General features: G+C 44.9%; 1 long non-coding RNA gene across 5 annotated transcripts in view; it reads right to left on the bottom strand.

The window, feature by feature from the left end:
* LOC132487767 (uncharacterized) overlaps positions 1–12,817 on the bottom strand; it is a 348,757-nt gene that overhangs the window by 287,884 nt on the left and 48,056 nt on the right. For all 5 annotated transcript variants that reach the window (XR_009531683.1, XR_009531682.1, XR_009531687.1 and 2 more), the window contains one exon: positions 6,764–6,840. This is a non-coding gene — a long non-coding RNA (uncharacterized LOC132487767). The remainder of the gene's footprint in view (positions 1–6,763; positions 6,841–12,817) is intronic.

Here is a 12,817-nt window from a genome sequence, read left to right as displayed (position 1 = left end):
CCCCCATATCCTAATTCATACATTCCTTACACCTTTCCATTTGGTTAAACATAATTTGGTTTTCTGAATCTATGTGTGTCCTTCTCTTGGAAATTATTTCATGGGTATCAATTTTTAGGTAACACCTGTAAGTGATGTCATAGGATGTCTGTCTTTCGGTTTCTTTCTTACTTCAAGTTGGGTGATTGTCTGTAGATCCTTCTGTGGTGGTGCCAACGGCACTGTTCCATGCTTTTTCATGGCTAATATTCCATTGTGTACATGGACGACTTCTTCTTGGTGCATTTTTCTGTTGATGGACATTTTGGTTTCTTCCAGGTCTTGGCTATGGTACATGTTGCTGCAGTGCAGGATTGCCAGCCTGTGTCTTTTTGATTCTGGTCTACTCATGTGATAGGCCCATTAGTGGGCCTACCAGATCACATGGTAGCTCCATTTTTACCCTTAAACGCACCTCCATTCTGTTCTCACTACTGGCTGTTACCAGGTTACATCCCACCAGCAGCTAAAGGGTACACAGTTCTCTAAAACCCCTTCAGCATTTATTCTTTGTAGACTTTTTTTTTGCTGATGATCATCCTGAAGGCTGTGAGGTGAAAGTTTTTGTACACTGGATTTGCATGGCTTTATTAATTCCTGATGTTCAGCTTTTTTCCATTCCTGTTTTTTTAACAAAAAAAGAAAGAAAAAGAAACAGAACACAAATGTGCGTAAAATATGCCTCTTGAAACTGTCGTTTTGAAATGTGGACGTCTTTTGAATTTTTTGTTCGATATACGACCCCAGGATTTGTTTTCAGGGCAGGTGTGATTTACAGGCCTGCACTTATTTTGAATATCAACTGACCATTAGCGCTGGGATTAAAGCTGCTGTTGTGGGAAACGGCCACAAGGCGGCAGCATTTTTCCATTCCCAAATCTGGTTACTAGGGCAGCAGAGCCTTTCTGGAAGTCCTGTGCTTAGGTTGTAAATTAAAATGGAATGTGCCAGGAGAAACCCCCATAAGTTTATCTTACATTAATTCTTGTTCGTTGTTTTAGTTTTTTAATCAGGGTAATGATTAGAATATTGTTTGTCCTAGGTGTACACAATCTGGTTCATTTGTGCATTATATATGTATATATATATATTCTTGTACAGAGCCAATTCCCATGTAAATTATTGCAGAGTGTTCCATAGACCTCCCTTGCTATATGGTCGGTCTTTTTAATATATGTATTTAATAGGTATTTGTACACGTATGGTAACCCTAATCTTAATTTTTCCATTCACCCCACCATTCCTTTTAGATAAGCATAGTTTGTTTTCTAAGTCTGTGAGTGTCTTTCTCTGTGGAAATATGTTCATTTGTGTCAGTTGTTAGATAACGCCTATAAGTGGTATCATAGGATATGTCTTTTGCTTTCCGACTTACCTCATGTTCTGTGATTATCTCCAGGATCAACTATGGTGCCTCAAAGAGCAGTGTTTCATTGTTTTCCATGGCGAATATTCCATTTTGTACATGGACCACTCCTTCTTTTTCCACTCATCTGGTGATGGACATTTTGGTTACTTCCATGTCTTGGTTATTGTGAAAATTCCTGTAGTGCAGCTGTTGAAGCCTGTGCCTTCTCGACTCTGGACTTCTCAGGTGAGAGGCTCAGCAGTGGGCCTGCTGCATGGAAATGGTGGCTCAATTTTTACGTTTAAATGCAGCTCCTTTCTGTTCTCATTATTTGCTGTTACCACTTCACATCTCACCAGAAGCTAGAGGGTACAGAGTTCTCTAAAACCCCTTCAGCATTTATTGCTTGTAGACTTTTTGCTGATGGTAGTTGACATGTGTGAGTTGAAAATTTTTGGAGGTTAGACTTGCATGAGTCTAATAATTCCTGATGTTGAGCTTTTACCCATTTTCCTCTTTTTTGAAAATGAGTAAAACTTACCCCTCCATACTATCTCCTTGAAAATTTGCCAGTTTTGAATTTTTTTAGCCATTCCCTACCTCCGCACAATTGTTTAGGGCAGGTGTCCTTTACAGCCCTGAGTCCTTGGGAATGTTAAGTGACCATTAGCTGTGGGTTTAAAGTTGCTCTTGTGGGAAACAGCTACAAGGCGGCAGCATTTCTACATTTCCAACTCTGGGTTTTTGGGCAACAGAGCTTTCCTGGAAATTGTGTTAGTAAGCAGCAAATTAGAGTGGAATGTGCCAGCGAAAAGCCCCAAGAGTTTATATCTCCTAAATTATTGTTTGTTTTTTAAATTTAATTTTTATTAATCAGGGCAAATTTGATAAAAATGTAGATTCTCCTAGGTGTACAGTCTCTGGTTCATCCTATCAATGTATCTGTCTATTCCTCTTTGGATCCTTTCCCGTGTATGTTATTATAGAGTGTTGAGTAGACCTCTCTTCGTATCCCATAGGTACTTGGTCATTATATATTTCATATGTATTAGTACATGTCTGTTAACCCCCATATCCTAATTCATACATTCCGTACACCTTTCCATTTGGTTAAACATAATTTGGTTTTCTGAATCTATGTGTGTCCTTCTCTTGGAAATTATTTCATGGGTATCAATTTTTAGGTAACACCTATAAGTGATGTCATAGGATGTCTGTCTTTCGGTTTCTATCTTACTTCATGTTGGGTGATTATCTGTAGATCCTTCTATGGTGGTGCCAACGGCACTGTTCCATGCTTTTTCATGGCTAATATTCCATTGTGTACATGGACGACTTCTTCTTGGTGCATTTTTCTGTTGATGGATATTTTGGTTTCTTCCAGGTCTTGGGATGGTACATGTTGCTGCAGTGCAGGATTGCCAGCCTGTGTCTTTTTGATTCTGGTCTACTTATGTGATAGGCCCATTAGTGGGCCTACCAGATCACATGGTAGCTCCATTTTTACCCTTAAACGCACCTCCAATCTGGTCTCACTACTGGCTGTTACCAGGTTTCGTCCCACCAGCAGCTAAAGGGTACACAGTTCTCTAAAACCCCTTCAGCATTTATTCTTTTAGACATTTTTTTGCTGATAATCATTCTGACGGCTGTGAGGTGAACGTTTTCGTACAGTGGACTTGCATGGCTTTATTAATTCCTGATGTTCAGCCTTTTTCCATTCCCATTTTTTTAACAAAAAAAGAAAGGAAAAGAAACAGAAGCCAAATATGCATAAATTATGACTCTTGAAACTGTCGGTTTGAAATATGGACGTCTTTTGAATTTTTTGTTCGATATATGACCCCAGGATTTGTTTTCAGGGCAGGCGTCATTTACAGGCCTGAAATTATTTGGAATATCAACTGACCATTAGCGCTGGGATTAAAGCTGCTGTTGTGTGAAGCGGCCACAAGGTGGCAGCAGTTCTCCTTTACCAAATCTTGTTACTAGGGCAACAGAGCCTCAATGGAAGTCGTGTTTTAGGTTATAACTTAGAATGGAATGTGCCAGGAAAAAGCCCCTTAAGTTTATGTCTCACTACTTCTTGTTCATTGTTTTTATTTAATTTTTATTTTTTTTATCACAGCAAGTTTTATTACAGGGTTTGGCTTGTTCTAGGTGTGCAAGATGTGGTTCTTTTATACATAAACATATGTCTATTCTTCCTGGGATCCTTATCCCATGTACGTTATGACAGAATGTTGAATAGTCTTCTCTTGGTATTCCGTAGGTCTTTGGTGATTATATATTTCACCTGTGTTTGTATACATCTGTTAACCCCAATATCCTAATGTATCCAATCCTCACACCTTTCCATTGGTGAACCATAAATTTGTTTAATGAATCTCTGATAGCCCTTCTCTGTGGGAATATCTTCACTGGTATCAATTTTTAGGTAACACCTATAAGTGATATCATACGATATGTGTCTTTCTCTTTCTGACTTACTCCAGGTTGTGTGATTACATCTAGAATCATCTACGGTGCTGCACAGGGCAATGTGTCCTTTTTTTCCTTGGCTAATATTTTGTCTGTACTGGTACCAGTTCTTCTTTGTCCACTCATCTGTTGCTGGACTTTTTGGTTACTTCCATATCTTGGCTATTGTAATACTGTGCAGTGCACATTTGCCTTCCTGTGCCTTTCCAGTGCACATTTGCCTTCCTGTGCCTTTCCAATTCTGTCTTCTTTGGTTATAGGTCCAGGAATGGGCCTGCTGAATGATATTGTAGCTCAATGTGTACCTTTTAAAGGCATCTCCATTCTGTTCTCATTAGTGGCTCTTTCCAGGGTACATCACACTGAAAGCTGAGGGTATGCATTTCTCCACAACACCTTCAGCATGCATGCATGCATTCATTCATTCATTCATTTATTTTCGTTTGTTTGTTTTGCAGTACACGGGCCTCTCACTGTTGTGGCCTCTCCCGTTGAGGAGCACAGGCACCCGCGGCATGTGGGATCTTCCCAGAACGGAGTACGAACCCGCGCGGGTCCCCTGCATCGCAGGTGAACTCTCAACCACTGCGCCACCAGGGAAGCCCCAGCATTTATTGATTATGGGTTTCGTGCTGAAGGTTATTCTGAGGGGTGTGAACTGATACCTCTTTGTGGTTGAATTTCCGTGTGTCTCATAATCCCTTGACATTAAGCTTTAAGGCATGTCCTTCTTATTTTTCAAACTGTGATTACAGCTTAGCTCTTCAAAGTGTTTTCTTAAAGTATGTGTCACATTTTGAAATTTTTTGGCCATTACCTCCCTCAAGACATTTTGAGGGCAGGTTTCATTTACAGCCCTGCAGTACTTGTTCACATGAAGTGACCATTAGCACAGGCTTTAAATCTGCTTTTGCAGGTAACGGCCAGACGGTGGCAGCCTTTCTAAGTTGCCCACGCTGGTACTAGGGAAACAGACCTTCCTGCCAGTGGTGTTCCTCGGTTATAAATTAGAGAGGAATGTGCCCAGGTAAACCCCCAAATGCTTACGTCTCCTTACTTATGTTTGTTTTTAAATTTAATTTAAACTTTTTATTGGAGTAATATTCCACTGTGTACATGGACCACTGCTTCTTGGTACACTCCTCTGTTGATGGACATTTTCGTTGCTTCCAAGTGTTGGCTATGGTAAGTATTGCTGGAGTGCAGAATTGCCAGTCTGTGAGGTTTTGATTCTCATTTTCTCAGGTGACAGGTCCAGCAGTGGGTATGACTGATTGCCTGGTAGCGCAATGTTTCCCTTTTCAAAGCACCTCCATTGTGTTTTCATTAGTGGCCCTTACCACATCCCCCTTAGAACAGAGGGTACGCACTTCTCCACAATTGCTTCAGCATTTACTGCTTGCAGCATTTTTGCTAATGGCCATTCTGAGTGCTGTGAGCTGATAGGTTTTTGTAATTTGGGTTTGCGTGTCTTTACAAATACCTAAAATTCATCATTTTTCCAAGCCGTTTTTGTTTCTGTTTAAAAAAAAGGAGAACAAAGTGTGCATACAATATACCTCTTGAGATTGTCTTCTTGGAAGTTTGCCCTCTTTTGAATTTCTTATTCGGTTTTCGACCCCAGGAATTTTTTGGTGGACAGGTGCCATTACAGAACTGCACGTTTGGTGAATAGTTAGTGACCATTAGCAGTGGGTTTAAAGCTGCTGTTGTGTGAAACGGCCACTAGGAGGCAGCATTTCTCCATTCCCCAATCTGGGTAGTAGGGCAGCAGAGCCTTTCTGGAAGTCGTGTTCCTAAGTTGTAAATTAGAATGGAATGTGCCAGGAGAAACCCCCATACGTTTATGTCTTATTACTTCTTGTTGGTTGTCTTAATTTTTGTAATCGGGGTAATGATTAGAATATTGTTTGCCCTAGTTGTACACAATCTGGCTCATTTGTACGTTATATATGTCTATTCATATACAAATCCTCTTCCCATGCAAAATATTACACAGTGTTCTGTAGACCTCCCTTGCTATATGGTCGGTCTTTGTGACACATGTATATAATATGTATTGGTATATGTAACACTGATCTTAATTTATCCATTCCTCCCACCTTTCCTTTTAGATAAGTATAGTTTTTTCCTACATCTGTGAGTGTCTTTCTCTGTGGAAATATTTTCCTGTGGGTCAGTTATTAGATAACGCCTATAAGTAATATCATAGGATATAGGTCTTTTGATTTCCAACTTACCTCATGTTCCATGATTATCTCTAGGCTCATCTGTGGTGCCTCAAAGAGCACTAATTCATTGTTCTCCATGGTGAATATTCCATTGTGTACATGGACCTCTTCTTCTTTATCCATTCACCTGTTGATGGACATTTGGGTTGCTTCACCATCTTGGCTATTGTGAATAAGGCCGCAGGGCAACTGATACAGCCTGTGTCTTCCCGATTCTGGACTTTTCAGGTGAGAGGCCTAGCGGTGGCCTGCTGCATCGAATGGAAGACGTAGGGAGTAACCAGGCAAAGTCAGTTACCTTGGCAGCCCTGGGAAAAACATTACCAAGTGACACGAACACTCCCAGGAGCCTACATTTGTTTCCACAATAAGTAAACATTTCTCATTTCTAAAGTACTATACTGTGAAATATGCATCTCAGTCACAACTAGAGGTTACTCAGTGTCTGCTGTGAGTGGGAGGAAAACAGAAGGGCCTTACGCAGTACCTAAAGCAATGAAAAGAAGAAACTAGGGTCCACGGGCAGAGACAGACAGGCTCAGTCAGGCTCCTATCACTATGACATTCTGAGGAGATCACGTTGTAAGGGCTCGAGCACGAGAAAGCAGCCACTAACCAGCTACCCTGTCTCAAATATGTGGAGAAAGACAATGTAAATGCTTACCTATGTATTATTCTTTTCTGATCATTCTTTCAGTGTATCCCTTCTGGCTTTGTGCAAAGCGATTCTTTGTTTTGTACCTGAAAAATGAGTGGCACATGTAAATGGATGAAACATGTCAGAGCTGACATCCAACGAGCACTTCAGCTAACGAACGAGGAGCTCCGAGTTCTGGGAAAGAATCGTAAAAGTGGTGTAGAATCACAATATCTTAGAGCATCCTTTATATGAAATCCCCTCTTTCATATCACCAGTCACTGGTCATCAGCCTATACATGAACTTTGCAGTGACAGAAAACCCAGCACTGTCTAGACAGGTCTAGGCACTTCTAGTTGCTACAGCAGTCTACATCAAGTTCAGAATCTGACTCCGTGTCACGCATCAGTCCCAGTCTGCCTTCTGCAATGGTACACCCCATGGCACACCTCATCTCTTTTCCATCTGGCACATTTCCCAAAATCTGCCTTCTGCAATGGTACACCCCATGGCACACCTCATCTCTTTTCCATCTGGCACATTTCCCAAACACATGAGGACAATTTTGTTCTTCCTAAAGCTCTCTTCTCCCACGTCACCCTCCTAAATCACTCCTTCCTTCCTGTGTTTATGACTTTGAGGAGCCCCCAAGGTTTTCTCATCCCAAGGCCATGACAAGCAATGGCATCAGTGTGCCTGCTACAGATTCTAGGAAAGGGGCAGGGCCACACAAGGGTCTGGCAAATGTGACTGACAACCCGATGTGAGAGTACATGTGAGAACCTCAGCCTCTCTTCAGTCCTCAGCCTCTATCCAAGGTTTCTCCATAGCACACTATTGACATTTTGGGCCAGATAATTCTTTTGGGGTGGTGGGGAGGGCTGTCCTATGCCTTGTACGATATGTAGTAGCATCCTGGCCACTACCCACTAGATGTCTGCAGCACCGCCCCACCCGCCCCCACACCCCGGATGTGACAAAGAAAAATGTCTCCAGCCATTGTGAAACGTTCTGGAGGACGGGTGATGGCAAAATCACCCTCACTCAGGAGCCACTGCTCTTTCCAGTGACTCTGTTCACCCATGAGGACTCAAAACCCTCTCCTCTGCTGGCTTAGCATTCAACTCTCCAGAACGTCTATCGTGTATCAAAATGCTATTTGAAATTTGATAGTATTTATCTCTATAACGGTATCTGATGAAAGTAAAACTCTTTCGCCAGATGTTAATAACCTCCCAGGTGATTAATCCACGTTTACCTTATCTCCTACCCAAGACACTGGAAATTACAGAAATGATCGGACACCCATTTTCGGTATCCGTTCAGGAAGTACCTGTTGTCTAAGGCTTTTTGGCAACCTGAACAACTGAACTAAAGTAAAATATTCTGCCTGACCGTGGCTTTGTGAGACAAGACACAAACCTGTAGCAGGACCCTCCTCTCTGCCGTTTACGGAATTGAGGTATCTGACTGGAAAGCCGTTGGAGGTGAACTACCCAAGAAAGCAGTGGGTTCAGGATGAGAATTTGGAAAGGGTGACAAGGGAGGGGAGAATGAACCTCAGCTGAAAAGAAAGGGGAAAAGTACCAAGAGATGAGTTCTCTTGACTGAAGAGAAGATACGCTGAAAGCCATCAGCTTGCCCTCGGGGCCCTCAGCTCTCTGGGGAGCTCTAAGGGAAGGGTGAGCCTGGACCTACGACTCCGGACTCCTGGTCTCGGCCCCCAGGCCTGACCATTCACTCAGACTCTCAATAAATACTTGTATTCAAAGACCTTACACGGGGACCACATCTGGGAAAACATCGCCGCACCCTCATCATAAGTCACAGGGGGAGACCCGAACTGGCCAAGCCATGACAGGAGCTGTGAGGGCGACAAAAGAGCACGGCAGGGATCGGACATCGGATCGCCAGAAGCCCTCCGCCCTCCTGGTTCGTAATGCCAGGGCCCCATCGCCGCGCATCGTCGGACCCCGGTCCTGCCTCCGCCGCGCACCCTTCCCCAAGGTTGGCGGGGGTCTGGAGTCACCATCCCCGGTTCGGACCTACAGACCTCGCCGCTGCTGAGCTCTACAGATCCCGCTCCTTCCACACAGTTCGCCGAGTCCGCGGGCCTTACTGAGCCGCGCCGGCCACCATCCGCGAGGCCTTGGCGCGCCTGTGACGTCACTGTCGTGCGCCTCTCCCGCAACAAGGGGTGTATGGCTCTCGCACGGCGGCTTCAGCTGTTGTCGCTCGCGGCTCGGTTGCTTCTGGCGCCTCGCCGGGACCTGACGGTCTGCGGTCCCATCGAGCCCCTGCCCATGGTGCGCATCCTGCGGGCTCTACAGCGGCGGCAGGAAGAGCGGCAGAGCGGGCAGCGGAGCCCCCCGCGGCCGGTGCTGGCGCGACCTGGGCCGCTGCCACAACGACTGAGCTCACGTGCCGCAACTACTGAAGCCCACACGCCTAGAGCCGGTGGCCCCCAACAAGAGAAGCCACCACAATGAGAAGCCGGTGCACCGCAACGAAGAGGAGCCCCCACTCACCGCAACTAGAGAAAGCCCACGTGCAGCAGCGAAGACCCAACCCAGCCAAAAGTAAACAAATAAATAAAATGAAAAAAGATACAACACAGTATTGTTAACCATAGTTGCCATGCTGCACATTACATCCCAGAACGTATTTGTCTTGTAACTGGAAGTTTGTATCCTCTGACCACCCTCACCCATTCCCCCCCCCACCTCATCCCCATAGGTTAAAATTTTAAATAGAGGAGCCCAGATAAACTTCAATGAGCAGGTGACATCTGAGCAGAGATCTGAGTTAGCCAAGTTCGTATCTAATGGAAGAGCACAAAGGAGAGGTAAGGGCCGGTGCAAAGACCCTGGGGCAGGAGCTTGTCTGGTGGGTTAGAAGAACAGGAAGGAGGCCACTGTGGTTGCAGCACAGAAAGGAGAAGAGGGTAATGGAAGTCAGATACACAATGGATGGAGAGCAGTGAGCAGGTAGGACACAGTGGTCGTACCCCGAATGGCCTTGTCGGACGCTCTGCGGGCTGTGTTAGTGCTTCACGATAGGAGCCAGTGAAGGATTTTAAGGAGAGGAGTGGCATGACTGATCACATTCCCCATGATCACGCTGACTGCTGTATGAAAAACAGACTGTGGGGGCCACGGTAGACACTGGCAGATCATCAGAAGGCTCTTCTGCCACCGATGTCAGAGATGATGGTGGCTCAGGACGGAGAGATAGTAGGGGAGGTGGCGAGAAGTGGTCACATTCTAAAAATACTTTGAAGGTAGAGCAACAGGAGTAAAACGAAGAAAATCCAAATCCCATGGCCCAGAGATAACTGTTAATTTATTTATTCTAAGCAAACTCGGTCCCTCCTAAAAACCACAAAGCTTGCCAAGGATGCTCTTCTCAGAGGTACTACCTTTGTACTACTCAGCCCACTCCGGCATGCCCTCCCCCTCTGCCACTCTCCCAAAACTGCTCTGATTCAAGTCACCAATTACCTCGAAGTGGCTCAATCTATGAGACACTGACCTGTCCTCAATCTTGTTCTGCTAGCAGCACATGGCACGGTGGAGCCTCCCCTCTTGCTTGATCTCTCTCCTCCCTGGGTTCGTCGACCGCACACTCTCCCAGTTTTTCTCTCTACCCCTGCTTTGCAGTCTCTTTTCCTGGTTTCACCTCCTGCCCTCACATGTTGAGGTTGCTCCTCAGTCGTGGGCCCTCTTCCCTGCTAATTTCACACATCCTGCCCCACAAATTTATTCACTCCCATGGTATAAAATACTGGCCACGGTCATCTCCAAAGGCATCCCAACCTCACACCAACTGCTCAAAACACATCCCCACTCGGATGTGTTAAGGGCATCTCCTACTTCACGTGTAGAAAACAAAGCCTTGATCAACCTTCCTAAGCCTCGTACTCTGTCTCCAATTATTTATTCAGCGGACACTTACTGAGCCCCTAAGATATGCCAAGCACTGCTAGGCACTAGAGACCAAAAGATGAGGCAGGAGGGTAAGGTTCAATAGAACAGAGGGTTATAGAAAGGGAACTTACAGATACGTGTGAAAATAAAAGTGTGCATGGTGCTGTGATGGAGCACTTACGTAAGGCTGTAGGAGTCTAGCTCCGCAGCGAAGAGACTGATGGGGGTTGAGGAGGGCCTCCCTCAAAAAATAATCTCTGTGGACTTCCCTGGTGGCGCAGCGGCTCAGAATCCGCCAGCCAGCACTATTTACAATAGCCAGGACATGGAAGCAACCCAAGTGTCCGTCGACAGACGAATAGATAAGAAGATGTGGCACATATATACAATGGAATATTACTCAGCCATAAAAAGACACGAAATTGAGTTACTTGTACTGAGGTGGATAGACCTAGAGTCTGTCATACGGAGTGAAGTAAGTCAGAAAGAAAAACAAATACCGTACGCTAACACATATGTATGGAATCTAAAAAAATAAAATAGTTCTGATGAAGCTAGCGGCAGGACAGGAATAAAGACGCAGACGTAGGGAATGGACTTGAGGACACGGGGAGGGGGAAGGGTAAGCGGCGATGAAGTAATAGAGTGGCACTGACATATATACAATATCAAATGTAAAATAGCTAGGTAGTGGGAAGCAGCGGCATCGCAAAGGGAGATCAGCTCAGTGCCTTGCCACCACCTAGAGGGGTGGGATCAGGAGGGTGGAGGCAGACTCGAGAGGGAGGGCATATGGGGATATACGTATGCATAGAGCTGATTCACTTTGTTATACAGCAGAAACTAACACACCATTGTAAAGCAATTATACTCCAATAAATATGTTTAAAACAAAACAAAACAAAAACAAAAACAGGAATCCACCTGCCAATGCAGGGGACACGGGTTTGCTCCCTGCTCCAGGAAGATCCCGCATGCCTCGGAGCAACTAAGCCCATGAGCCACCGCTACTGAGCCCGTGCGCCACAACTTCTGAAGCCCGCGCACATAGAGCCCGTGCTCCGCCAACAAGAGAAGCCCCTGCAGTGAGAAGCCCGTGCCCCATGACGAAGGGTAGCCCCTCCTCGCCGCAACGACAGAAAGCCCACGCGCAGCAACGAAGACAACGCGACCAAAAATTGATTAATTAAAGCTTATATTTAAAAAAAAAAAACAAAGAAAAAAATCTCTGCTGGGAATTCCCCGGTGGTCCTCTGGTTAGGACCCTGTGCCTCCAGTTCAGGGGGCCTGGGTTCAATCCCTGGTTGGGGAACTAAGATCCTGAAAGCCGGCACCACAGCCCAAATAAAAATGAAATAAAATAAAATATATTAAAATAAAAAAAGAAAGGATCTCTGATTCAAGGTCTAAAGGGTGAGAAGGTGTTTATCAGGCCAATATGTGGGGAGAAAATTTTTCCCATTTCAGTAAGTAGCACCTCCATTTACCCAATTACACACCATTAACCCACATTCCCCACATCCAATTCATCGCTTACTCGTATTCGCCTCCAAGCCATCACTAACCTTCCAAATATGACTCTAACGTGCCTACTTTACTCCACCTCCAAGGCCACCACTGTGCACAAAGCCAGTCTCCTAATGAGTCTCCCCAAGTCTTCTCCCGCCCCCTCCTATCCATTCTCTTACAATAGCCAGTATGGTGTCTGAAAAAGGCATCTCTGCTAACACCACTTCCCTGTTTATACCCTGCAATGGCTTCCCACCAACTTTAGGATAAATCCCAAACAGATGATGGACTGGAGGTTGGAAGACCAGAAGGAGGTAGGGTGTTAGGTTAGAAAGAGGGATAAAGGGTCTAGGCAAACAGCGAAAAGGGCTGAAAAGAAAATGATCGGCACTTGTACAACAGTCCGGATGCAGGCAGGAGAATGCAGGAATAGCGAAGGAATACGAATAGCCAGCCACTTTTTATTTCTGCAATGCCTTTGCAATTCCCAAAGTGCTTCACTTATAACTGTGATTCTCAAACCTAGCTGTACATTAGAATCATCTGGAAAGATTTTTAAAACTACCAATGGCCAGGCCTCACCCCATTTTAATCAGAATATACACTTCACTAGGGCAGGAATTTTGTCTGTTTCATTCACTGTCC

The sequence above is a fragment of the Mesoplodon densirostris genome, chromosome 4 (genome assembly GCF_025265405.1).
Source record: "Mesoplodon densirostris isolate mMesDen1 chromosome 4, mMesDen1 primary haplotype, whole genome shotgun sequence".
In the NCBI taxonomy this organism is placed as follows: Eukaryota; Metazoa; Chordata; class Mammalia; order Artiodactyla; family Ziphiidae; genus Mesoplodon; species Mesoplodon densirostris.
Note: the sequence above shows the minus strand (reverse complement) of the source record. Positions and strands in the feature narration are given on the sequence as shown.